This window comes from Microcebus murinus, chromosome 2 (assembly GCF_040939455.1).
Source record: "Microcebus murinus isolate Inina chromosome 2, M.murinus_Inina_mat1.0, whole genome shotgun sequence".
Lineage (NCBI taxonomy): Eukaryota > Metazoa > Chordata > Mammalia > Primates > Cheirogaleidae > Microcebus > Microcebus murinus.
Window position 1 is genome coordinate 64,623,670 of NC_134105.1, and position 26,227 is coordinate 64,649,896.

The following is a 26,227-nucleotide window of genomic DNA, read 5'->3' on the forward strand; positions in this document are numbered from 1 at the left end:
CATTACATCAATAAAAATCTCAAAATCCACTTCATTTTTATGGGTCCAGAGCTTCAGTAAATATTTCTTAAGCAGAACTGAAGAACAGTGAGAAAAATGTTCAGAATTCAGCTCACTTCTAACCTTGATCAAAACAGACAAAACATTCAGCTGGTTAAACATAATGAGAAGCAGCAAGAGGAAGCCACAAAAGTGCTTGGAAATTGAGTGTTGCCATGAAGGTGTATAAGAGCTTGAGCAAAAGTTTTTCAAATATAAGTATCAAGATAATGGTAGGTCCCTCTGACAGTCATTTAAAAGAAAGAATAAAGCCTATTATCGTAACTTTATGAAGTTATAAAAGCACTTGAGTTTCCAGGGAGCCACATGATTCTGACATCCCATCAAAAAATTGGTGTTATGACATTGTCATAATACATAATCATACAGTCAAGAAATCATTGGAAGTAAATCCATAATGGCACTTTTTTAAAACAAATTTCACGTTGCACTCCAGACATCATCTTTCTTCCTTCTTCCCATAGACTAAATGATCAAGAGAAAGATAGGTACAGAAGTACATTATCCCCCTTGATCCCTTTTCCTGACAATTTCTTGGAATAGATGAGAATTTGGTTTAGTCTATACTTTTCTTTCAGGTTTTGTGATTGTAAAGAATCTTTAATAAATCCATATCTGATGATCCAAACTTTCTAATATTGTACTGAACAGCATTCTAAGTTATCTACTCAGGAGAAAGTGTCCCTTTAAATTGTCAGGATGCCTCACAGCTATATCAAGGGATGCATGGATTGTATTTAAGATTCTTAGAGGGATCTGCTGAACTTGAGTCTTCATGCATTGCTTTCTGTGCATGTCACTAAAGACTTCCCTAGACTATCTGAGGAATAGACCTTTAATTATATGATTGCCTGAAACAAAAGCCAAACTTGGAGTAGCCAATAGTCAAAATGTACCCTTTCCCCCATAAAAGCAACATGTGGCTTTAATTTTATTTAGTTTATTTATTCTTTCAATTTATTTTAAAAAATCCTAGCCCATTGCCTAAGCCTTTGGGCACATGGGTATAATAAAAAACATTGCTGGGAATAAATAATGCATATTAACTGAGTCTATTAGGATTCTCAAAAAGAGTTCATCAAAATGACTTATTTTAGGAGTCTCAATTGAAAATCTATTAGCAAAATAATTCTATTAAATTGTATGATATTTCTAACATCAATTAATTACATTTATATCCAGCTCTATGGTGCAATGACTTTATAATATTAATTGTGATTTTAATTTAGGAAGAGAGCTTGTAAAGTTTGCCTCAAGTTTTAGTGTTTAATGGTTTTCCACATTTAGACTGTGTCTACAAATTGAAACTTTTTTTCATTTTTCTAGTCAACTGATCATTTCAAACCTTGTTTTTTATGATTTTTTTTTTCTTTCAATGAGTTAACCGGTTTAATTTGCTTTGGGACAGCAAATAAACCCGGTATAATAGACATACTAAAAGTAACTATAGAATAAGGTTTCACTTTGGCTATGTACTGTTCACATTTGGCCGTATGATCAGAATTTTATTTTCACAAATATTGGAACTAGAGTTTCCCATGGTTGAAGCCAGAGAACTCCAATAATCTGATTTGAAAATAGAGTGTTGTGGTACCTGCTATTAGTTAATAAAACCAACTGAAAGGTCTATACTAGTTCAGCACTAAGTTGATGCTTTCCCAGAAAGAAGTTTTACACTTTGTCATTCCACCCAAGAAAGTACACTGGCTCCAACATTACCTGGGCCTGGATCTCAGTTCCTCAGTAGGCAAGCCACATATTTCTTTGTGAATCTGTTTCCTCATTTGTGAAACAAAGATTGATGATGGAATGAGACAGTAGATATAAAGTGCTTAGAGCAGAATCTTGCCCAAGTAATCAATAAATGGTTGCTATTCTTATGATTTTCATTCAATCTAATATTGTTATTCAAGCTTTTCACTTTCAGCATGTTATATCACTCTCCTGAAATAGCCTCCTTTTTCTGTCTTGTCTTTGTAAATTAATACTTTCCTCATGGCTCAGCTGAATGCCAGCCCAAGATGTTATCTTTTTTCTACCAACTCATTTTGATATTTTATCCCAAATCACACTTAGAGACGTTTTATTCTCTAAATATTTCTTACTTCCACATATACACACACACAAGAAAACAACATACAAGTTGCTTTAAGAAAGTGGAAGTGTGCTATATTTCTTGTGCCTAGATTTGGCATGTAATGAGTTTTTATTTGGGTAAAGATCTTCATTTTATTTATTATCATGTCACAATTAATGCTGCACAGAATCCAAGCAGATAACTAGCTACAGTTTATGACATTCTTTATTTTTTCTGGTCAAGTTAGAGAATTTTTGGATTTTTTGTTATTGTTGTTTTTGTGTTGTTTTTGCTTAAAAGCAATAATTTATGTTCTTTTAATGGCAACTCCATGTAATTCTGTCTTTGGATTACAGAACACATTCTTACACACTAACATTCTTTGGACTGAGTCCAACAGAGGCCAGGATTATATGGTGTTTTCCTCTATACTGCAACATTTGCAAAACAGGTTTTATATCAATTTTGCATTACAAAATATAAATACAGAATCTTAAATATGTCTGTCAGGCTCCTTCAATTCCCTGAAGACAATACAGATATGTCTACTATTAGTGAAACAATTAAGAGTTAAAATTGTTAGGCATAGTGTTTATATATATGCAATTCTCATTGTTAACAATGGGAATTTCAAACATTTAATATTTATGTATAGACATCATTTGAGCCCATTAAATAAGTGGCTTGGTAAAAAGGAATTAGTTGTCTGAATGATTAGATGCCTGGAAGATGATTCTTTAATTTTTTAATTGCATCATATTAGTAAGAAAAAAATGTACTTGTATATTAAAATGAAACCCTAAAGAAACTGATTTTACTTCTCATTTTGTTTTATTTTGCTAAAAACATAGCTCTTATCTAGTTATCATTCTTTTCTTCTCATCATAAACTAGAGTCTTTTAATTCTTTCACTGTGTCATAAAAGATTCAATAAATTCTGATTTGCATTTCAAATTCAACTCTTTTTTTCAGGACATCAGATTCAATGACAATTACATCACTAATCTCTTTAGTACTGACAGTGGGAAGCCAAGCTCAAGCTCCTTCTGACTGAAGTCCTAAAGATGGAAGGTCATGTAGTGTTCTTCTTTCCCAGTAATAGTAAATTTATATTTTGATAAAGATCTTCATTTTATTTTTATTAATCAATATGTACTCAAGCCATTTGATTAGGTGTTTCATACTATTTGTCTCCTCTCATTAAGACATGAACATCGTATTAATATTAATATTATTTTTGCTACTGAAAGAAGAAACTTTTAGGTGTTGATTTACCACAGTAATTTTCTTGGTGTTATTGGTGATATTGTTTTAGAAATATTACTTCAGGAAATTATTGTCATACACTTTAGAGGAGGAGTTTCTTAATTTTGTTGCTGTATGACCAATTGAAATGATCAAAAATGTTAAGTACTCATATATGTACTTAACATGACTTTGTATGTATGTGTGCATGCACATGTGTGTAAATAGCATACATAAATATTTTGACATCCGTCGCCAGAGACAAAGTTAAGTCTAGATCTGAACAAAGGTTTTGTGAATTAATTATTGCTCTTCTAGATTCTGTAAAAAAATTCCTCTACTTTCAAAGACTTATGACAGTTGCATCCAACAATATTGCAGAAAATAGATTTCTGATAATTTATAAATTTTTCTGTCTCTGCAAAGGAATAAACAATATAGAATAAATAAACATTAAAGTTATTATAACAGTTTAGTATATATTTTAATAAAGTAACTACCAAATACTCTGATATGCACATGATATGGACAATGAATAGAAATAAAGAATGTTTGAAAATAAACACTATCAATTTCCAAAATATTTAGTTATGTTATATGGAAGCAAAACAATTTTATTTGTAAAGTGGAGATTTTAAACTGTAAAATATTCTGATTTGAGCTTATCAAATTATTTGAAATTTTAATGATTTTATTTAAATCACAATTTTAAGTTATTTAGGTTGTTTAGGCAATAACTATTACTGATAACTATTTTTAAATTATTTTCAGTGAATAAGACATTTTGCATAAAAAGTCTATCTTAGAAAGCATAGGGGTAAGAGTGGGCAAAGAAGTACAACCAGATCACAAAAAAAAAGGTATAGATGTCATTTCTGTATTTTTAATTCAATAGATCTGTTTTGACTACACTGAACCTTCTAGTTCAGCCAAACAGCTATTAGGAGCATATTTTATTTCAAGTGTAAAATAGGTACTTAATAACGCTTGTTAAATTAGATTAAGGGGAAAAGGTCAATAAATTATTTAACTTATTGTGACCAATAAATTCCATTATAACAGAACAAGCTTGTCAATTAACCAAATGAATTGTTTAATTTGACTATTATTATTATAATTCAAATATAATGGGGTGTGTGTGTGAAGACACAAGTTCAGAAAATTTTAGAAAAGCATCAAAAAGAAATACAAATGTAAAACAAAATCTACATTGCAACATGGAAATATTTCTAGTTAATTTAGTGTGTAAGTCCTGGTCAAGTTAAGAACATTATAAATACTTATGAAAGGAAGGAAGGAAGGAAGGAAGGAAGGAAGGAAGGAAGGAAGGAAGGAAGGAAGGAAGGAAGGAAGGACAGACTTACTTTAAAAATTGGTTTAAAAAAATTCATCTGTCAAAAGTAGTATGTTGATACTAATGATACAATAAATAGTCAACTTTTCAGTATAAAGAGTCCTTAGATCCGCACCAGTATAAACTTAGGTAAATATTTCTTTTGTTTGCCTCCCTTCCTGTCTAAATTCTTTATTTTGCATGTGTTTTTAGACAATAAAACATGAATTTTCAGTTACTATTTTTGGTATGTTACTGCATAAAAAAATGAAATAAATTTTTGTTAATTTGTGAAAACTGAGTTATAAATTGTATTACTTATGTATGGTATGAGTATATACACATATACATATATAAAAGGTTCATTTTTATTAAAATAAAAATGAATTCATGTGATGAACTGAAACTAACATTTTTATTTCTTAGAATCTGATTATAGGAAAAAATATCAGCAATGAGTTTGCAGCGCATAAATTACTCTCTAAGTGTTAACAGTACTCACAAAGCTGAATCTACTGAATCCAGAATAGCTAAATGTATATGTATCATCTAAACAATACTCAATCATACAGATATTAAGAAACAGTTGTTTGTTATCTTCCAGTTAAACATATCTAAATGATTGGTTTCTTGTTGACCAAACAGTTGAATGATTGAATTTTCCAGCAGAATATTTGTGCATTATGTAGACACAACCAATGAATTTCTGTACTTTTGAAAGAGCTGGATAAGTTCCTGGAAATTATATATGCACAAAGATAATGCAGTTGTATATGACTTTGTTATTACATGTGAAGAACTTAAGTCTGAGAGAGATTATATGTTTTCTAAATTTCAGGGAGTAAATGTACAAATACATTTTATTCAAAATTGTCTCCTTTCTTTCAATATATGTAGTCACTGAGAGGGACCAGAAAATGTTTCCTAGTGGAAAAATAGATCAATGGGAGAACATCCTTGGCTAGCAAGAGAAGAGACAATTGACAGAGCATAAACAGAAAAGATCCCAGAAGCAAGAAGTGTATGGGAACAGCTAGTCTTGGATGAAAGAGCATGTGGAGGGTATACAAAGTTGAAGACAGAGCTGTACTGAAACCAGACCATATCTACTTCCCAGATCCAAAATCCACACATTCACCTGTCCTGGTCCTCTGGAATTTCAGTATTCTAGACATAGCTGTTATCATGCTGCTTTGAGAAAGTACAGAGAGGTAAAGCAGGGTGTGGGTTCCGTTCACTGAATTAATCAAAAGCTTTTGCTCAGACAACTACTATTAAGAGTTTAAGAAAACATCATTTCAGATGTACATATTACCTAGATGGAGGCTAAAATGAAAAGGTAACATTTTGGTTAAGACAATGCAGGGTCAAAAAGCTATTTTAATGCAATTCCAGCTATCCATTTTGTAATTTTTATATACACGTAGATTGAGCAGAAAAATAAATAAAAAGAGAAAGAGAAACTCATCAGCTATGTCTTCAAGAGGACTTAAGAAATTAGATTCAGAAATAGCTTTGTATAAACAGACTATCTTGGTAATTCTTGTTTTCCCAAGAAAGAGTGTTGCCACTACATACATTACTGTCCACGTCATGTGTTTCACTCTGTAGAAAGATCTGAGCAATGAAAGCCATCTTTCAAAAACCAGAGCTGTTGCAAATCCTGCCACAACTAACCATTAAGCTTTTTCCAAAAGTACTGCCACTGATTTGTACTTACCCAAGTCTATTATATATCTCAAGGGTAAGGCCTTTAATTGTATGTAAATAATAAAGAAATACATTAGAAATATGAAATAAAATAAAATATGGCGAAGTTTTATTAGGCTTCTCATAACCCTCAGCAGCTTTCTTTAAAAAAAAAAACTTATTGTCTTAAAATAATATTTTTGTACTTATAAACTTAGGGAAGTTAGTAGACAAGTGAATGTTTTAAATAACCCAAAAAGCAGAACATTTGTGAGACCATGTTCTTGAAATGTACTAGAAAAATTTCTAAGAAGTATGGTTTATTACAGTGCCCAATAACATTAAAATAAATAACTTAGTTACAAAAATGATAATAATACCAAACATATTGAACTGGTTTTATTATAACAGTTTCAAATGTCTTTAGCCAAGGACTTCTCTGACATTCAACTAAATTTGATAGACTTTACTTTTTGTTTCTTTTGCCTTTTGTACCCCAAGGCTAATGCTTAAAATAACTCCAGATTCAGGTTCCCTATATCGTCCTCATCTGTGTTCCCCATGACATTTCTTCTATCCCCTATTCTACCTACATTTCTCATCCATCAAAAGAACTATTCATCTCGTTTTCATTTGCACTACATTCTCACCATGCTATCCTTGAAATCCATTCTATGGGACCAAGTTCTACGTGAAAGTGCTATAATTAGATCCTTCTGGTTCATTTGGTAATAAACCCATCTGGATTTGATCCAACATGTACTAGCTTTCTACCAAACCTGACCTATTATGTCTAGAATTACACTAAGGTTCCATTCTACGTCCTTTCTTATTTAAATTGTAAGCTGTCATCCAGGGATTTTAAGTACAAACTATGAAAACTAAGTTTACTTAGAGATAATTTAGCTAGAGAACACATTAGGTGTGGCTTACCCAAGGAAAAGCTAGGTACAAAGACAAAAAACTGGATTTTGAGTCTCCCACTAATTAGAATAGTACCCTTTTAAATATGGCAAGTAACTCTGAAACCCACTTACTTGTCCTGTTCTTAATTTCCATTAGAAATGTTTTTAATTTCCATTAGAAATATTACTCCATGATAGCAATTAAATGTCACAAAACAATTAAATTTAGGAAAAGTGGTTAGGGTTAGGTGATACGGATAGTTCATATATGATTCACAATACACATCTGAGAGTCTAATTACTGTAAGATTAGAGGTCAGAAAATTGGTAAAATTAACCATTGCTATCTACTATACAGTTAAACAACACACAACAAAATGGATAATGATAAGACTAAATTAGAAGGAACATATAAATAAAAGCCAAGAATAATAACAGTTGAAAATCATTACCAGCACAAGAAAGGCTTCACAACATTCCTACAAGCAGCCTTCCTGAGGATGATGAAGGTGCCACTCACAGCTACAAGCTTCTAAGGATCACAGAGCATGGTGTGGCTGCCAGTGAGTATTCTTTAGTAGCAAAGAAAGAAATAAAATCCAGCAAATCTAGGATTATCAAATTTTGGCTATACACTAAATCATGGTAACTCTGAATAAATCACACAGTATTTTACTAGTAACCAGGCTTTAATTGTACATTAAGATAAAATCCTGAGTTACCTGTCATTGCTCCAAAAGAACCAAGGAAAGAATTAAACAGTATTGCAGCAGTTAACACCCAATCACTGGACCAAGGAACTCAATTGTTTAAATGTCTCCTTGAGTTCTGAGCTCCTAAAAAAATTAGATGTATGTTTGGTAAGGTAGCCTAAAAATTTGTCAATAATTGCACTGTGGATCTTCTGGATAACAACTCAATAACCAAATACTATAAATCACTTTGGCTCCCAGATATACATTTGCGTTCAGGATATCACTGGATCAAGCTTCCTTCCTTTAATTGTCTAAGGCTAATGAGAAGTGTATTTCATAGATAAATGAAGTGTACATGCTAAGTGAAGGTCAACCAATATCATTTGAAATCCTGATGAAGATTTCTCTACAGTTTGAATAAAAAAAAAATCTGAGAGAATTAAGCCATGACAAGAGACAAGAAAGCTTTGGCATTACAAACTCAAAAGAGCCTGATTGTCATTTACGTTGTGAGCAGCAATTTAATTTCTACGAAACAACTTCATCTGTCCATTAAATTAATGACCTCAATTTAAATTTTATTAGTTTTGTAGTTTTTATTGACTTGAACTTGTAAAACAGTTTTTCCTATACATAAAAATACAAAGCCAATGAACACACAGAGTTTATACCTATTTTTATGTTTAAACTTGTTTAAAGAATACTACAATAAGGATAATTGAGTCAAAACTTAGGGTCATTAAGAAACTTTGCCTTTAAAAGGGACCTATACAATAGTACCCTAGTCTGTGGTACAGAAAAGCAGCTATTTGGCCTATCACACTTTGTCACAGCTAATCCCCAAGAGAGCAAAGCCATAAATGAATGGAACAGGCTGAACCTGGGGAGAAAATGGGCACACAGTGATTGGGAAAGAGATTAAGAGACATTTCTATAGTCAGCTGGGAAGATTACCGTAGGAAACTATTTAAGAAAAAGCTTCCCCATGCCCTTTGAAGATTTCTAGAATAATACCTACTGGGAAACACAGGCAACTTCCTGGTTCTTCTAAAGGATTTCATAAAGGCCACAAAACATCTTTCTCAAAATTCCAGAAATATCACATTTTGCTAATTCTTGCTTATCTTTACATCAAATCAAATACCAAATCCTTTTTACCTCCACACTCTCTTGTCTCAGAACTCTCCTCACCATTTCCATTGTTACTACCATTGCCAAAACTGATTATTTCTCTCTTAGGAAACTAAAGGTAATTCTTCCAATGGTTCTTCAGTGTGAACCAGGGATCCTCTTTAAACAGGGGGCCAGTTCACTGTCCCTCAGACCATTGGAGGGCCGTTGGAGAGTGCGGTGCACATTCCACACATGCGCACTGTGGGCCTGGGATGAGTCGGCTGCTAAGCAGGACAGGCAGTGGGTGGCAAAAACACCTGGTGGGCCAGATAAATGTCCTTGGTGGGCCTCATATGGCCCGCGGGCTGTAGTTTGAGGATGCCTGGGTAACTGTGAACTCTTCCTCCGTTTCAATGCATTTTGCACACTGTTCAACATTCCTGTAACTAAGTTCAGATCATTTTGGTTGCCTGCTGTAAAAGCCATGAAGGTCTCATATTGACAATTAAATTAAGCATTCAAGGCAATCATCCTGACTTTAATGGTGCTTTATTATCTGGCTTCACTCACTCTTCCTAAGCATGTTCCCCAATACTTCCTAAACTTCAACAGTAATAAGTTACTAGATGTTTATACCTTTCACTTTCTGCCTCTGTGACTTTATACAGCTGTTTCCTTAATAGCTTTTGCTCCTACTCAAGTGTCATGCAACAGTCTTCCTAAGACTCCAAGACTCTGAAATGTACACACAGGGATTTAATTGGGGAGTGCTCTATGGAGTGTCTTAGTCTGTTCAGCTGCTATACCAAAAACTGGGTAGCTTATAAACAACAGAAATTTCTTTCTCACAGTTCTAGAAGCTGGAAAGTCCAAGATCAAGGTGCCAGAAGATTCAGTGTCCAGTAAGACAAGTTTCCTGGTTCATAGATGGAGGCTTCCAGTTGTGTCTTCACATGGTAGAAGGGGCAAAGCAACTCTCCAGTGCCTGTTTCATAAGGACACTAATCCCATTCATGTGGGCTCTGCCTTCATGACCTAATCACTTCCCAAAAGGCCTCACTTCCTAATACCATCACCTTGGGGGGTAGAATTTCAACATATGAATTTGGGGAAGACACAAACATTCGGAACATAGGAGAGAGTAAGTACAAAAGAGCAAAGTGAAGAAGTTAAAGTCAAACTCAGATAAAATTGCAACAGTGGACTCTACTGATCCTACTGAAAGCTCTGAAACTGAGAAGACCTCTCAGAAATGTCCCTGATCCATGTAAAGCAGCCAGACAGTCCTGTGTACCTATGTATTGAGCAGTCCTTGAATGCTGGCTGCCCTGGAAGTGGGATATAACCTATGGCAAGGCATCTTTCTTCAACTGGAGGTAAGCAACTGGCTGTGAACAGTCACAAGTAGTCAACAATCAGGCAGACCCCCAAAGAAGACCTGCACAGTACAATACATCCACTTCAGCTAATCCCTTGTGCCACTCAAACCACTTGCTTCATAGAGAAGGTTCATCCTATCTAGGAAAAACTCCAGATTTCTGGTTGGTCTCTTTCCCTGGGGCCACTCAGAAGAGGAAAGATGGTGGGACAAAGTATAGCCCAAGGTTACAACTGATATGCATTGTCTTTCCTCCCCTGTTCCTCTTTGATTCCCTAACCCTAGTCTAGCACACCTGTTGATGTAAGTAGGTTACAATGTAAGGCAAATCAGATCCTAATTTCTGAGAAGTCTCATTTCCTGGTTACCATAAAATTCTCTGACCATCGCTGCTCTACTTTTCCTTTTACCAAGAAATTGTACAGGAGAGGACCAAGAAATTCCCCAGTGGACCACCAGGTGACTGGTGTATTCTTCTTTGTCCCCAATGTGTCACAGCAACTTCCTGCATGTAAGGTTCAATTAGCCTAACAGCATCACTATTGTTCTGCTTGCCTGATGGTTTCTTGACAAAAAGAATCTAATATGTCTGGGTGGGAGCCACAATGCAAAGGTTAATGGAACCCGTGAGATATCCCCTGGGGTAAGTATTTCCCATCTAATAACATTTCTAGACATATAGAGCCTAGAGCTACAGGCATGGAAAGCACAAATTCCCCAAGTGGGTTGCTGCAAATGATGGCAAGTGAGGCCTCTTCTATTTCTAATGTGGATTTCCAGACTCATGTATTCTATTGTTTGAGGATATAGCACCCTGTAATGGTCACTTATTTAATGTGAAATTTGTATTCCATGGGATAGGACCCATACACACAAATTGGCATCTCACTTGTACCTTCAAAAGACTATTCAACCAACAGCCACTGGGTGATGCAGTGTGTGATAGCTCCTTTAATCTAAGAAAATGTTGGGATTTCATACTTGTGGATGGAATAGTCTTCAGTAGTGATTCTGGCTGAGGCTCTGTGAGCGGGAAGTGGAAACTCATACCAGGAATATATTCTGATTTAAGTTAAAATCTATCACTGCCCTTTCCAGAGTAAGAAAACTCTAGTGAAAACAACTTGCCACCAAGTTGATCTCCTCAAGAACTGGTGACATAACAGGGATTCATCATTGATTCAACTCATGCTTGGCTCATGTTGGGCTCATGTTCAACTTGAAATAACAACACTAACCAAGATCAGTCTTGGTAAGAAAATATGCTCCAGGCCGGGCGCTGTGGCTCACGCCTGTAATCCTAGCTCTTGGGAGGCCGAGGCGGGCGGATTGCTCAAGGTCAGGAGTTCAAAACCAGCCTGAGCAAGAGCGAGACCCCGTCTCTACTATAAATAGAAAGAAATTAATTGGCCAACTGATATATATATAAAAAATTAGCCGGGCATGGTGGCGCATGCCTGTAGTCCCAGCTACTCAGGAGGCTGAGGCAAAAGGATCACTCAAGCCCAGGAGTTTGAGGTTGCTGTGAGCTAGGCTGACGCCACGGCACTCACTCTAGCCTGGACAACAAAGCGAGACTCTGTCTCAAAAAAAAAAAAAAAAAAAAGAAAATATGCTCCATACTTTCCACCATGACTACTCTGTTCATAAGCCCATGCTGCTGGCACTCAGATGGTTGATGACAAAACCTGACTGATGTCAACTGTCTGAGTGATTCTGTCTACTTAGTTACTTAGTGACTTTCTGCAGTGAATGTTCTTTGGTGTAACTTAACATGCAATGCAAAGTTAGCCACACTTTGTGCCCACTCCCACAGGTCTATTCACATGCCTTTTCTCTAGACGTCCCTATCTGCATATTCCATTCTTTGTTCTTTCCAGCCACCTAACCAACAAGCTTAACCATTTGACAGTGTCTGGGAGCCCATCTATGTTCTTAACTTGGGACACTTCTGTTTTCACACAAAATGCTTGATTAGATGCCCTAACCAAAGCTAGCTTAATGGTAGAATTTCCCCTTATCATACTCTATGGAGACAATCTCTGAGCTCTAGTGCACTTGTACCCACATTCCAGGCTAACCCATTTGTAAGTCACACTCAACCTGTTTACTTATCCATCACCTGATCATAAGGGACCACAGGTGTGAACTAAGGGAAAAGTTCCAATGCAACAGTGACAGATGGCATGGTGTCCTGAGCAACCTGCTCATGCCTCTTATTTGTACTCTATGGCTCTACCCACATCCCACCTCAAACCGCTCCATCCCATGAGGGTCTGTGGCTGGACTTGTTCAACCTTATGATTCCATAGATCTGCTAGAATCTGCCAGAACCCAGCTCACAATGGATTTCTCTGGCCTCATGAACATTTGGCTTTCTACAGTCAGAGCCTCCATGTCTACCACAACTCAGTAGCATATACAGAGCTGTTTATTTGAATAGTGTATAATCATATGCTGCAGATACGAATACTGGCTCCAGATTTCTGGAAATCTATATTTCAAATTCTCTTTTTAAGGCTTTACTTCCCTTAGATAACTATTAGGACATAGGGTATTGTATAGCTCACATGGCTAGGCTGCTTACATTATAGCCTGGATTGCACAAGAGTATATTTCTTACAAGTGGCACCCTTCTGTGATAATCAGTAAATGGGTTGGAGGAATAATCCTAAATGTGAACTATGCCACCCCTAGAACCTGAAGAAGCTCAACAAGAACTACATTCCCTTCTTAGGTGTAGAAATGTGAGATGAAATAATTTGTCCTTTACTTTGGAAATGATATCCTGGCATGCACTATATTCCTAATAATGTCATTGATGAATCAGGTTCCTGAATCTTTGGAGGTTTTATCTTCAACCCTTTGGAGTGCACATACTGACTAAGGCCTTCAATGTATTTGTCACTTTATATGTTCATCTGGTCTGATTAACATAAAATCATCAATATAGTAGTCCAATGTGATGCTATGTGGCACATATAACTGGTATACATCCCTTCTGATTATATTTTGATACAGAGCAAATGATATGGGAACAAAGCAGTAAATGTATACTCTTCTCCACTGGAGAATTCAATTTGTTTTTGGTCCTCCTTCTTGGTGGAGATAGAAAAGAGCTCCTGTTCCAACTTGGTGGTAATATGCTGTGTACATAAAGTCATGTTAATCTTTCAAGCAAAGACAACACATTTAGTGTAATAGCTTCATTTGGTGCTACTCCTTGGCTGAGTCTGTAGAAATCTGTTGTCATTTTCTAGGCTTCATCTATGTTTCCATAGGCTGGTGAATTAAACAAGAGATATGGGGACTATCACCCCTGCATCCTTGAAGTCTTTAAGAATGGGACTAATATCTGCCATTTTTTTCAGGATGCAGTATTGTTTTTTATTAACTGTCTTGGCTAGAGTTTGAGGGAACAGTTTCGGGGGCTTCTGCTTGCCCTTCCCTGCCATAGCTCTTCCCCTACTGGGTGAAGGAACCAATGTGAGAGTTTTACCAACTACCTAGCATATCTCTTCTTGGACCTCATACTCCACTGTAATAGGTACCCTGAATATCAAGAGTAGCTGAGACCCTGTATCCAACAGTCCTCAAAAATATCTAGGCAATCCCCTTTTCCTAATGTGCAATGGCCATAGGTACCTTAGGGGAAAGAAATGAATGGGGTATTAGCAACTGTATTTATTTGCTGTAATGTTGCAGGTTCTGACATCCTGGAACCTATTCTCTCATCAATGATGCTTCCAGATCTGAAAACAGGCTCAGCTATAGAAATAGGGATATGGTTTATTTATGGCAGTTTCCCTCAGCTTAATATTCTATTTTTAAAAGTTGTATAGATAAGCATTACCCTCATTGGCTCCTCATTTACATAGAAATAACACATTCTATTAATCATCTCTATTGCTCTAGGCAGATCAACATCTCCCCATATCCTGGTTGTCACTCCAACCTTGCCTTGCATCACATCTTACCTTGCTTCCAAAGTGCCTATTATTTTAGCATCATACCATCCCAATTGCTATTAGGGCACAGTCCTTTTCCCTTCTTAGCAGGCTCAACACTTAATCTGCTTGGTTTGCCATTGCAATTTGATCTATTTATTAATCTGGTGACAAGGAGTGAAGGTAGGACTTAGATACAGATGACATATATACTCTCTTACAACACAGAGACCTCTGCATCATTTAAGCAGGAGCTTTTAGCTGGGAAAGGTGGGCCACTTCAGCAATCACAGAGGGTTCAGGGAATCTAAGGATTCAAGAATTTTAACACAAACTCAGATGTCTTTAACTTATTTCTCACTTTGACATAGCAGGTTTGCTAAGATGGAGAATTCAACTTCCTCTGGAGATTTGTTACTTTTATAATTAAGCTCTGCTTCTTCTGCCTTCCAACCATAGAGACCAGAGCCTTCTTCATGTTCTTCTTCAAAGCCAGCAGGCCCTCTGACTTTCACTGGTGATTACACGCAGCCTTCCATTGGCTTTACCCATTGTATAGATTTTCCCCTAAAATAGCCATCCAATGCCATGCCACTTATAACCACAATTTTCCTCAAACCTCTCAAACGCCTGACACACTGCACCCACCAGGTCATTCCTCCCATCAGTATCTTATTCCAAGTCCAATTCACCGTGGGTGAAAGTTTTAACATCACCTGCAGCATGTCAAGAGTGACCCATACTCCAACCATCACCAGTGATGGTCACTGTCAGCTAGTTGGTTGAGCTCCAGAATTCCATATAACAGTCTGCTCCCCAGAACTACTCCCAGTACCAACTGATTCAAGTTGGGTTCCCCAGAAAATGGACACTGAGATTCTCAGATTTGTGTGCAGATGTTTATTGGGCAGTGCTGTTGAGGACAACTGTGAAGGAGCAAGGGGAGCAGAATGGGAGGAAATTGAATTATGATACATTATATGTGTGGCCTTGGCTGATCCTATTGGAAACTCTGAGACTGAGATGGTCCTTCAGACACAATCCAAATAAAGACAAGGGGCCAGATGGTTGTATTGCCACATTAAGTAGTCACTGGATAAGGGCTGCCTTTGGGAAGAGGCAGAAACTTGGAAGTGGCATGTTCTTTTTAGTCAAAAGCAGTTACTGGAGCTCTCAGCTCTTAAGTCTCACACTTATAGGATCTTGGGGAATGAATATCTCAATCATACTCAATGGGAATATCTCAAAGGGAGATTTGGGTGGTACAAAACAGCATTAACTACGCTATCTCTTAAAGTCCACATTAAATTCCATCCTTGTTTTTCCAAGCTGGAAATCTCTTCATTTTCCCCTCTGAATTCCCATAAAATTTTGCTATACTTTCTTATAAGGCTATCTTTGACTCTATTTATACATAAATCTAATCCTTCCTTTTATATTTGAACTTCCTTGGGTGAAAAATTTGTGTCTCATTTATCTTCAAGTTTCTTACTAAGTCTACTTCTGTACTTTTTCATTGTGTAATCAATAATTTTTTTGTCATACAAACTTCTATTCCTCTTCAGATCTCAGCTTATAAATCATTTCTTCAAGAAACCTTCCCTACACCTCCAGATTCAGGAAGGTTACAGATGTTTATACCACCTTTTACTTGTCTATCATTGCATTAATTTACAAGTATCCTTAATTTGTCACAAAAGTAGTTGTTTAATAGGTCTGCACTGGTAGACTAAAAGTTCATGAAGACAAGATCTGGGTCTCTTTTGTTCACTACTTTATCTACAGAAATTAGCACAATGCCTGATGTATAACCGGCTGCTAAACAAATAGTTATTAAACAAATGAATGGATGAATGAATGAAGAGGAGAATCTCCTTCAGGATCAAAGTCACTGGGTAAAGAACGGAAATCAGCAGTCAGTCACCCACTGGCCTGACTGGGTTCCTCAGCTTGCTTTCCTCCAAAGATCTTGCCAGGATCAATGGCACCAAGGGACGGCTCTGATGAGGAGATGAAAGGATCAAAGTATTTCAGCATTTTGATTGCAGGGCAGAGCTCAGTGGAAGGCTCCCGAGGGAAGACAAGGTGAGGACTTGAGCCTCTGGGGTTTAAGACAGGATAAAGTGGCACTTCTATATGAATGAGAGATGTGGATTGTAAAATACTAGTGTCGAAGCCAAACTTTGTCTCATTTGCTATGTGACCTCATCCATCACCAATGATCAAAGGACCACCTTTGAGTCATCTCAGGACCCTCATATCTAAGTCACCTCACTCTGCTTTTAGAAAACAAGACCAAAAGGAGTCATGGCCACACAGGCCTTTTTTGTCAAGCTCTTTAAACAGACAGCACCGAAGCCAGAGAGAATCACATGTACTCTCTTTTCTAGCCTCATCATGAGTTTTCTCTCAGGGTTGGCTCATTAAGTGCATAGGTTTACATATAAATAAATGTATATATTCTATGTGGCAATGTTCCAATATTTGTTATTTCATTTTAGTATTTTTTCTAAAAAATTCTTATTATTATAGAGGTTAAGCTTTGGCGGCAGATTATATAGGTTCAAATCTTATCTAATGTGCTGTCTTCAAATAAATCACTTGGCCTCAGTTTCCTCATCTTTAAACAAAAGATACTAGGAAAAGCTACCTCAGAGTTAAGGTAAGGGGGAAATTAAGAAATCAATGCAAAAGCACTTTGTATGTGAGCAAATCACCACTCCTAATTAGCTGTATTAGTGATAGATAAGCCATGTTCAATAAAGAACTTGTCAGGCATTTATTGGTATGATTATGAGCTCTTTCTTGCTGATACTTTAGTTAAGGCAGGTAAAAAAAAATGCCATAATAGTCTAAATGATTACTTTAAGCAATAAATATGTTTTAGAAGGAAGCATCTAGTATTAGCAGGATATTAGCATAGGCACTCAATAACTGCCACTGACTGACAGGTTGATGTTCCCAGAGATTAGACCAGAAATTTGGGGGGAATTTTCAGTCGTTGTAAAGTCAAATATATCAAACATAACTTACAATGCCTCCTTTTTGCACTGTGTATTCAGATTTAGGAAAATAATTGGCTAACTTGTCTAGGTCAAACAACGTATTAGGACCTAGTTTTAGTTTTCTCGTAGTCAAATATAATCTTTATTTATTATGTCACTTATTTATGACGAAATGCTTACGATCCACAAGGCTGATGATGTTCCTGCTAAAGGAGTCTTCCAAGTAACTTTGTGACCACAGTGAGCCCTTTCTGACAGGAAGACTCTGAGTGTAAAGTGCAGGCCAGACATGAGCAAACCTCCTTCTAACCCTCCCTATTCTGGGTGGCACTGTGAGTCTGGGCGTGCCCCTTAACGATCTCTGCCTGTGACCTCGTTTTTACAATTAGAATTTTCAATTAGCATTTACTAAGTATTAATACCTACCACACTCAAGGAATTATGCAGGGGGCAGACATCGATTCCAGGTGATTTTTGATGGTAGCATAGAATGTAAGTCACACATTAGTGTTCCATTTTTGGAATCTTGGGGATGCTTCTTTTCACTCTTAACCCATTTACTGCACTTTTTTCCTCCCTCCATTCACTCCCTTTGTAATATATGTGTACATGTCTTGTCTCCCAGTCCAGTAAAAGCTCCTTAGGGTGCAGGGATTCTTCTTTTGATTTCTTTTAGCACCTATTCTTATCCTTAGCATTTGACAAAGGAGTTATACATAATAGGAGCTAGATGAAATTTTAATTATATAAATATATTAATAGTTATTATCAAAAGAAGGATCAGGTAAATGTCATAACAACAGTTTAAAGAATTTACTCTGAATAGTGTTTATTTAGCTTCTAACAGTTATCTCAAAAGACAAACTCATAAGGCAACTAAATATCCCATTTTGGATATAAAGAACTCAGGCTCAGAGTAACCTAATAATTTGAAGATGAAGCCTAGATTCAAACATAAGCCCGTCCAATTCCAAATCCTGTAATATTTCCACATAATTATGTTTCCCAGGGTATCACCTGTGGGAAAGAATGTATCCTAGACAGGATTGGAAAAGGTTTTCTAAAAGTGGTGATGCTTGAGATAGATCTCGAGATTGAATAGGATTCTGACAGAAACTTGTCCTGTGAGGGGAAAAGTAATTCAGACCAGAGATTGAGGAGCTTGGAGCATGACACAGTTAGGTATCCAGACCAGCTATATGTTATGCCATATGGGTAGCAATGAAAAATATTCTGATGATAATATGATGCAACATTATTTATACACTTCTGTTGTTTTAAAAATGTGCATACCAAATTATATTAATCCATTGTTCAAAATGCTCCAAGAACTTTCCATTTCGTTCAGAATAAAATCCAAGACCCTTTCCACATAATCTCCATGGCTGCCACTCTGACATTAGAAACTACCACTTTTTCTCTCTCTCTCTCATCCACTTACTTTCATCCATACTAGCTTTCTTGCTACTTATTAAACCCACCAGGGCCCCACTTCAGGGCCTCTACATTGGCCTGGCACATAACAAACACCAGATAAATATTTGCCTAATTAATTGTCTCATTTATACCTCACATGAAAGTGTGATGTATTCCAAGATTTTAAGTACCTGTAACATGTGCTGAGTTATACAAACAGCAAGGGTCAGAACCAAGATCGAAACTCAGTTCAAGCCAATCCCAAAGTTTGTGTTCTGAACCAGAGTTTAGGACTGAAGAGGGGAACTGGAGTACTGAATTTGTACTTAGCGTAAATGCAATAGGGAACCATGGAAGGTTCTGAGCAGCAATAGTAGCAATATAGCTATTTAAAGTGAAGAGTGGATTGAGATGGGCAGAGACAGTGGCAGGAAGGCCAATTTGAAAATTATGACAACAATACAGATGAAAAGAAATGAGACCTGAGCCAGGTGGCAGTGGGAATAGAAAGAGACAGGCATAAGAGATATTTTGGTCTGGGAATATATGAGGCTGAAAATTGATTCAAGATAGTGAGCAAGGAGAAAAAAATAGATTAAACTTAGATTATAAATATAGATGACTAGAAGAATGTTAATATCATCAATTGAAATGAGGAATAGTAATTCTTCTCTGGCCTTCCTATACAGACAGTCCCCAACTTAGGATGGCTTGACTTATGATATTCTTACTTCATGATGGGTTTGTTGAGGCATAACTTCATCATGAGGTGAAGAGCATCTGTATATTCACCTATTTCATTTGGTTGTCATAAGCAGAAAATAAAATATAAATACAGAGAATAGAAAATCCTTTGAAATAAATTTTATTTATAAAATTTCTAAGTGCAAAACTAGAACAGGAGAGTCATTATGTCATCTTAGTTAATGCTTATTAGCTTTACCTGACAGAGCATTATAAAGGTTTTCTTTTTTTCGTATCTCGGGTACAAAACTTTGATAAAAAAATAATAATTCCTGTAGAAAGCATACTGAGACCTCTGCTCTCCACATCAGTCTTAGGGCTATTAAATGATCATTATTACTATTACTTAGTATCTATCTGAGACTAACATACATACAACCTCCAGAACAAATGAAAGGTGTTACCCTGGAGCAAAGTAATTTTTTTATGATCAATAGTCTATCATTAGCATAATGTTTATTTTATGTATTCACAGACTTTTTATCACCTCAATTGTGGTTTATAAATATTAACCTATTGATCTCTGTTGCTCTTCTATCCACTACAAGAGTTTCAGATAAACACCATCATTTCCTTTTTTCATAGGTGAAGGACAAAACGATAAAGCAAATCCTACTTATTTGATGATTGGGCATGGTTGTACAAAGACTCAGAATCCAAGATTGTCTAACCACATAAATCCCTCACGCTTTCCTAGAGGCTTACATTCTAGCTTATCCATAAAATCCAAACTGATAGCATGTTCTCTTTTAAATTGAAATGTGGAATGAGTACAATAACAACATACGTATTTTACTCAGCACTATGACTTATGACTTACATATGCTTTATAAATTATCAAATAACATACTGAAAATATGGTTTGTTTCACAAAAATCTAAAACCATTTATTTTCTTTTTTGTTTTCTTTTTCACATTTTAGCAGCAGCAATTTATTAAGCAAGATTTCCTGAACTCGTCCCTGGAAACGTGTCTTTTCATCCTTTTAGGAATTCCTTACACTGGATACCAATCTGATTTCATTTAGGGAGTGAAGATCAGCTCTTTTAATATTCAAAATAATATACCCTTAAAATAATAAAAGAATAAATTTGGAGGAGTCTAAGAAATCCATTACCTTTCTTAAACTTTTTTTTTTACTTAGTTTGTGTGGATTTCCTGATAGAAAGTTTTATGTGGTTCATTGTTTCTTTAATTCATTTTGCTAAAGTAAACCTGACACAAGATTGGAACCTAGGACCAACATTAGAGTTATACTTAATGAAAAATTGGAACACAAAAGCACTTCAATTATTCATGTTTCCTGATTTGTACTGAAAATGGGTGCACACATGTGTGCTCCTTTGATAGAGTTCAAATTAGCAGTGAGCTTTTGAAAATACAGTCCTTAGCAACTTCAACAAATGTCTTTTTACCAGCTTATCTTGAGCAAAACAGGGACTTCTAAATCAAACTTCTATTTCATCTATTTCTTTCTTTATTAATGAAATGAATAAAGTAATTTTGCATGGAAACTTAAATGCTTATCAAAATTGGGAAGTAATAAGTGCAACAATAAAACCATTTGTTAGAAGCTTCATACATTATTATATTATATTATTACGACTGGAGTGATACATTTGTCTTTTCATAAGGAGTTACATGGACTTATTAAGCTACAAACCCAGACATAAGTCATGTGTGTGTGAGGCAAAGGACCAAAAATTATGTCCAGTTAAATCCACTGAAAATTATTTATGCAAAGGAGCTCTAGAATTGGGAGCCAACAGCTCCCATTTCCCTACTTGCAACACAGAAAAGACTCTCAGTAACAGGTTTGACAAATCCACATTCAGTTCCATATGGTCATTTATCCTCCCTATGTCTTTGAAAGTAAAATACTGTGAAGGCAGCATTTGAGTTTTTGGTGACAAATTACTTTTCTCAATAGAATCAAAGGCTGTGGCCATCTGCAATAAAATAGATGAGCCACAGCTGGCTTTCATAATAATCAATCCTGATTGCAGAAGGACTGTGGCACTACTGGATTGATTGTGAGGACTTGCTGTGACAAACAATACTGACCAATTCAGTCATTTTGACAACCACTTATTTCTCAAGTTTAGATACAGACTCTACCGCATGTCATCAGAGGGAAGGGAAGAGTTGGAAATCATCCAATATATTTGGTCAATAGTCGGAACTTGAAAACTCAGAAAATTATCAAACTAGATTTGGAGACCTAATCTACCTACATGATATGTCAGTACTTAGACTACATCATTATTATATGAGTAAAAAGGGGAACCAAAATTTAGTAGGGACTTCTATCATTGTCTCCTCTACCTACACATCCACCCTAAAGGAAAGTGTCATTCCACAACTCCGGCTGCATGAACTGTGGACCACCTGACTCTATATTTCTTCTTATGTCCCCCCCAGGTGTGGCTGTTCTTACCAGAGATGGATGCCTGAAAAGGCAGACAGTCCAGAGGCAAAATTCCTCTTTGGGGAATTTGGAATTGATCATCTAAGATACTGAGTTAGATAGCTGTAAAGAAGTAAGCCTAAAAGTTACATAATCACCCATGGATAACTGATAAAATAAATCTGAAATTTAGAAAGATAGATTAAATTCCCCCATCATACAGATGTGAAATAAAGACCTAACTAACACTCAGTTCTGTTGGACTGCTCTTGGGACTTCCTCAGCTACAGAATAGGGAATCCACTGGGACAGGGGAGGAGAGAGAGAGTAGCAGATAGAAGTATAACTTCTGAGCTGCAGTTTCCATAAGTCTAAATGTCCAGTGATCTCTGTCCTCGGGCTTTCATAAACTCCTCCTGTCTCTAGATTGGTGTGTGGGTCACAATACTTTGCATAGAGCTATTGAGATAATTAATGCAAAGGTAATATTTGCCTTCGGTTCTTCAGACACTTTCAAAGTTTGATAATTCACTCTGATTTCAGAGATTTGACCTTAGTAGTGCTATATTTTTCTGAATATGGGATATATAAATATTAATATCCAGTGACTGTGAGTAAATGCAAAATTTAGGTTTCTTCAGCAATTTCCTACTTTTCAATTTATAAGGAACATCCAAGACCAAGGCAGAAAGATTTATTTATTTATTTATTAATAATAATGGCCATGATATTTGAATATACGTGTGCTGCTTCATCCCTCTAGAATCACTTTCATATTGTGAGATTTCAAATCTGTTTCCAATAACTAGGTCACTAATGACTTCAGCCCAATATACCTCATCAGGTTCACAAACAAAACCCTGGATGGCAAAGCTGGTCTCTTTTCTCACTCTTCAGCAACTAAACTGTTATTCTAAGCATGAGGCATTATGGGATTTGTACCCAACCTTTTCTCCTCAAGGCCTGAATGAAACTGGAAAAGATGAAGTAGGCCTGGACAATTCAGATAGCCCCACATTTCTAAAGAATGTTCCTTTCTTATGTAGAAATGGCATTCAAAGGAGGATAAAAATTCTGTATTAATTTACAGCTTCCATTATTTGTGCATTTTGGTGCCCCAGATTTTTTGCCCCAGGCTTTATTTGAGGGTGGGAATTTAATTGCATTGCCAGATTTGGCACATTCAAATTTTAACTGTCCAAAGACCCAGTTCTCCAATGGCCCCATCTCTAGTGGTGTGGTTCAGTCTGCACAGGGCTTCCATACTCTTAGGGCATCCATCAGCGTTTGTTTGTTGCATGTTCTACAAGCAGGCAGTTCAATCAGTTTTTCTTTTTCAGAGAGTCAACTATTGCTATGTTTGGCAGTAGTTAACTATTTAAGCAAATCTAGATACACTGGAACAGCGATTTAAGACATATAATGAGGCACAGAGATATTAATAGCTCCTTCATGTTTTCCATTACTTTCACAATACTTTACCAACATTCTCCCTAAAATTGTGTCTCTTTGTTTTTAAGGGGAGGTTGAAATAAAAGGTTATTTATTGCAAAAATATAAAGACTTCTTTATTCTCTCTGATATTGTTCACAAATTCTGTCATTATAGACAAATTGTTGAAAAGATTTGCAGATAATCTTGTCTCAATTGCCTTAAACTAATTCTACTGTATTTTTCCCTTAGAATAATGCCCTCACTATAATGGAATTTCGAGTATATTAGCAGATACTGCCATTGATCTTTCTTCATGTTAAATAACTATTAAATATATGTTGTATCCTTATAAATAAAATATATAAACACCATTTTAGTATATATAAATTTATATTTTATATGATTCTATTCATTTCTATGGCATATTTTTAAGGATTAATGATTCATTTTGCATTTCTTTGAGTTATAGGGCTTTTGTAATCCCCCCTCAAAAAAGCCTACCTTTTAAAAGTGATACAAATATATGAATTGTGCATTGAATATATGTGTTGTAGAATATTAAGTATGACATTCTCTTTTTTCTTGGAGTTTTGTCCACTGCTCCAAAGGCTAGGATTAACAGATGCTAGATTCAGAACATCCATGTAGGACTTGTTAAAAAGTTGTGAAACTGGTTTAGTGACTATACTTTGAGAGTATATATAAGTCACCCCAGAGATTTACAGAAAAAGGATTTCTTTAAAGGTAATTATAGATACCACCAAATGAAGAAACTTCTTGTAGTCGTTCATGTGTCTCCTGGAGTTTAAGAGTAGGCACAAGGAAAAGTTCAAAGGAAAGAGGTTGGCTTAGCAGAGCAGGAAGAGTGGTAGTGCCTTCAGAGGGATATAGTTGCTCTTCCACCAAAAACAACGGGAGAAAAGGGTGAGTAAAGGTCAAGAATAAAGGAATTTTCCTTGGGGCCAAATGGACCCACAGAGGGTAGCTGGTCTTAAGTCTATCTAAGAAGGACCTAAAGGAAAATCCAAGGAGAAAGTGGAATTGTATCACTGTATGCAAAAATTCAATGGGGAATTTTAGCCATTCAGTCAGAGCTAAGGAATAGCCCAGCAAAAGACCCCCAGATGGGGAATTTCTGAAGAACTCACAAAACTGCTCCATAAAAGAAATCGCTAATATGAGAGCATCTGCCACATCCAGAGGGGGCCTCTTCCAGTTTATAGTGGCACCTGGAAAGCCAGGGAAGAACAGAAGAGGTGTGGAGTGGTAAGGTAGAGAAAGAGTGAAGAAGCCAGACATGACCCTCTACAACTGCCTAAGGCTCAGTTGAGTAAGGCACAAACTGGTGATTCAGGAGAAGGTTTAAATTACAGCAGACAATAAAACTTTGATGGTAAATTGAACTAGGCTTTAAAATCTGGAAAGGGATTATATAATTTAAAGATTACTTAATTTAAACCTGGAAGATAAGAAGATATGCCCAAGAGTTTGTATTGGGGCAGGAAAAAGCAATTCAACGGAATGTGCTAGAAAAGGAAATTAAGGAAAAGAATAAAAAATTGTTTGCTACTTAAAACCCTATGAAGTCCAGCTCCTTCAGTATGCACATACACTGAAATGTTTAATTAAGATTAAACCAAGGTACACTGGTAACACACACACAAGCACACATACACACATTTAAGAAAATAAAGCTACTGAAGTAATACTGCATATTTACTTCAAATGTTTCCAGAAATATTAATGTCTGATTGTGATGAATATTGTAAAGATAACACAGAATGAGGGAGCTCGAGAGTGATTGGGGCAGAGTGCTATCGGGGACAGCATCCATAACAGGGCGCCATTTGAGTAGACACCTGCCGGAATTGATGGAGTATGCATTCAGTTTAGAGGAAGATTATTCCAGGCAGAGAATGCAGTAAGTACAAAGGTCTGATAGCAGGACATGCTGGTTGTGCCAAAGACCAGTGAGGAGGCTAAGGGGCCGGAAAGGCTGGAAGCAGAAAAGAGTGGTAACAGGTATGATAAGAGAAGTACCAGGCCAAGTAGGGCCTCACAGGCAATGAAATAGCTTTACATTCCATACTGGGAGAGAAGGGAGGGCATTGAACCGTTCTGAGCAGAAGAATACCATGATCTAATGAATATTCCTAAAAACTCATTCTCTGATATTTTGTTTTATGTTTTGGTTTTCTTAATTGCTGTGTATGTTTTTGGTTCACGCAGGGCAGGCATGCACTCCCCAGTTGGCCATGGTTCACGATGCGTGCTCCACTGTCTAATAGCAGGCCTGCTTTACTCCTTCACTTTACCGTCTTGGCTTCTGATGCCGCTTGAATTTGTAAACTTTATTCCAGTTTACATGGAATAAAGTTTTTCTTCTTACAGGAGGAACTTTATTCCTCTTACAGTTTTTGCCTTTACCACACAACAGGAAAACACTCTCAAAACATAAGCTGAAGCTGCTACCATTCATGTTTTATTTTTCCTTGTGATACACCACGTCTCCCCAGGCATTGCCTTGTTCACATGCTGAATTATAAAGCAGTTCTAAAACTTCGAGTCCTCTGAGACTTGCTATGCCATTGGGAATCGTTTAGACCTAAGAAACTAGATGCTCTGGAGGTCTTGAGTTTGTTGCCAATTAAAGACCACACTGATTCTAAAGAGCTTTTTAATTTCTCTTAAAGAAGAGCCAGGCAGTACTGGAACAGGTCTCATGCCTAGGCAAGGTCATCCCTAGGGAATGAGGAGCCCGGCCACAATATATCATAAA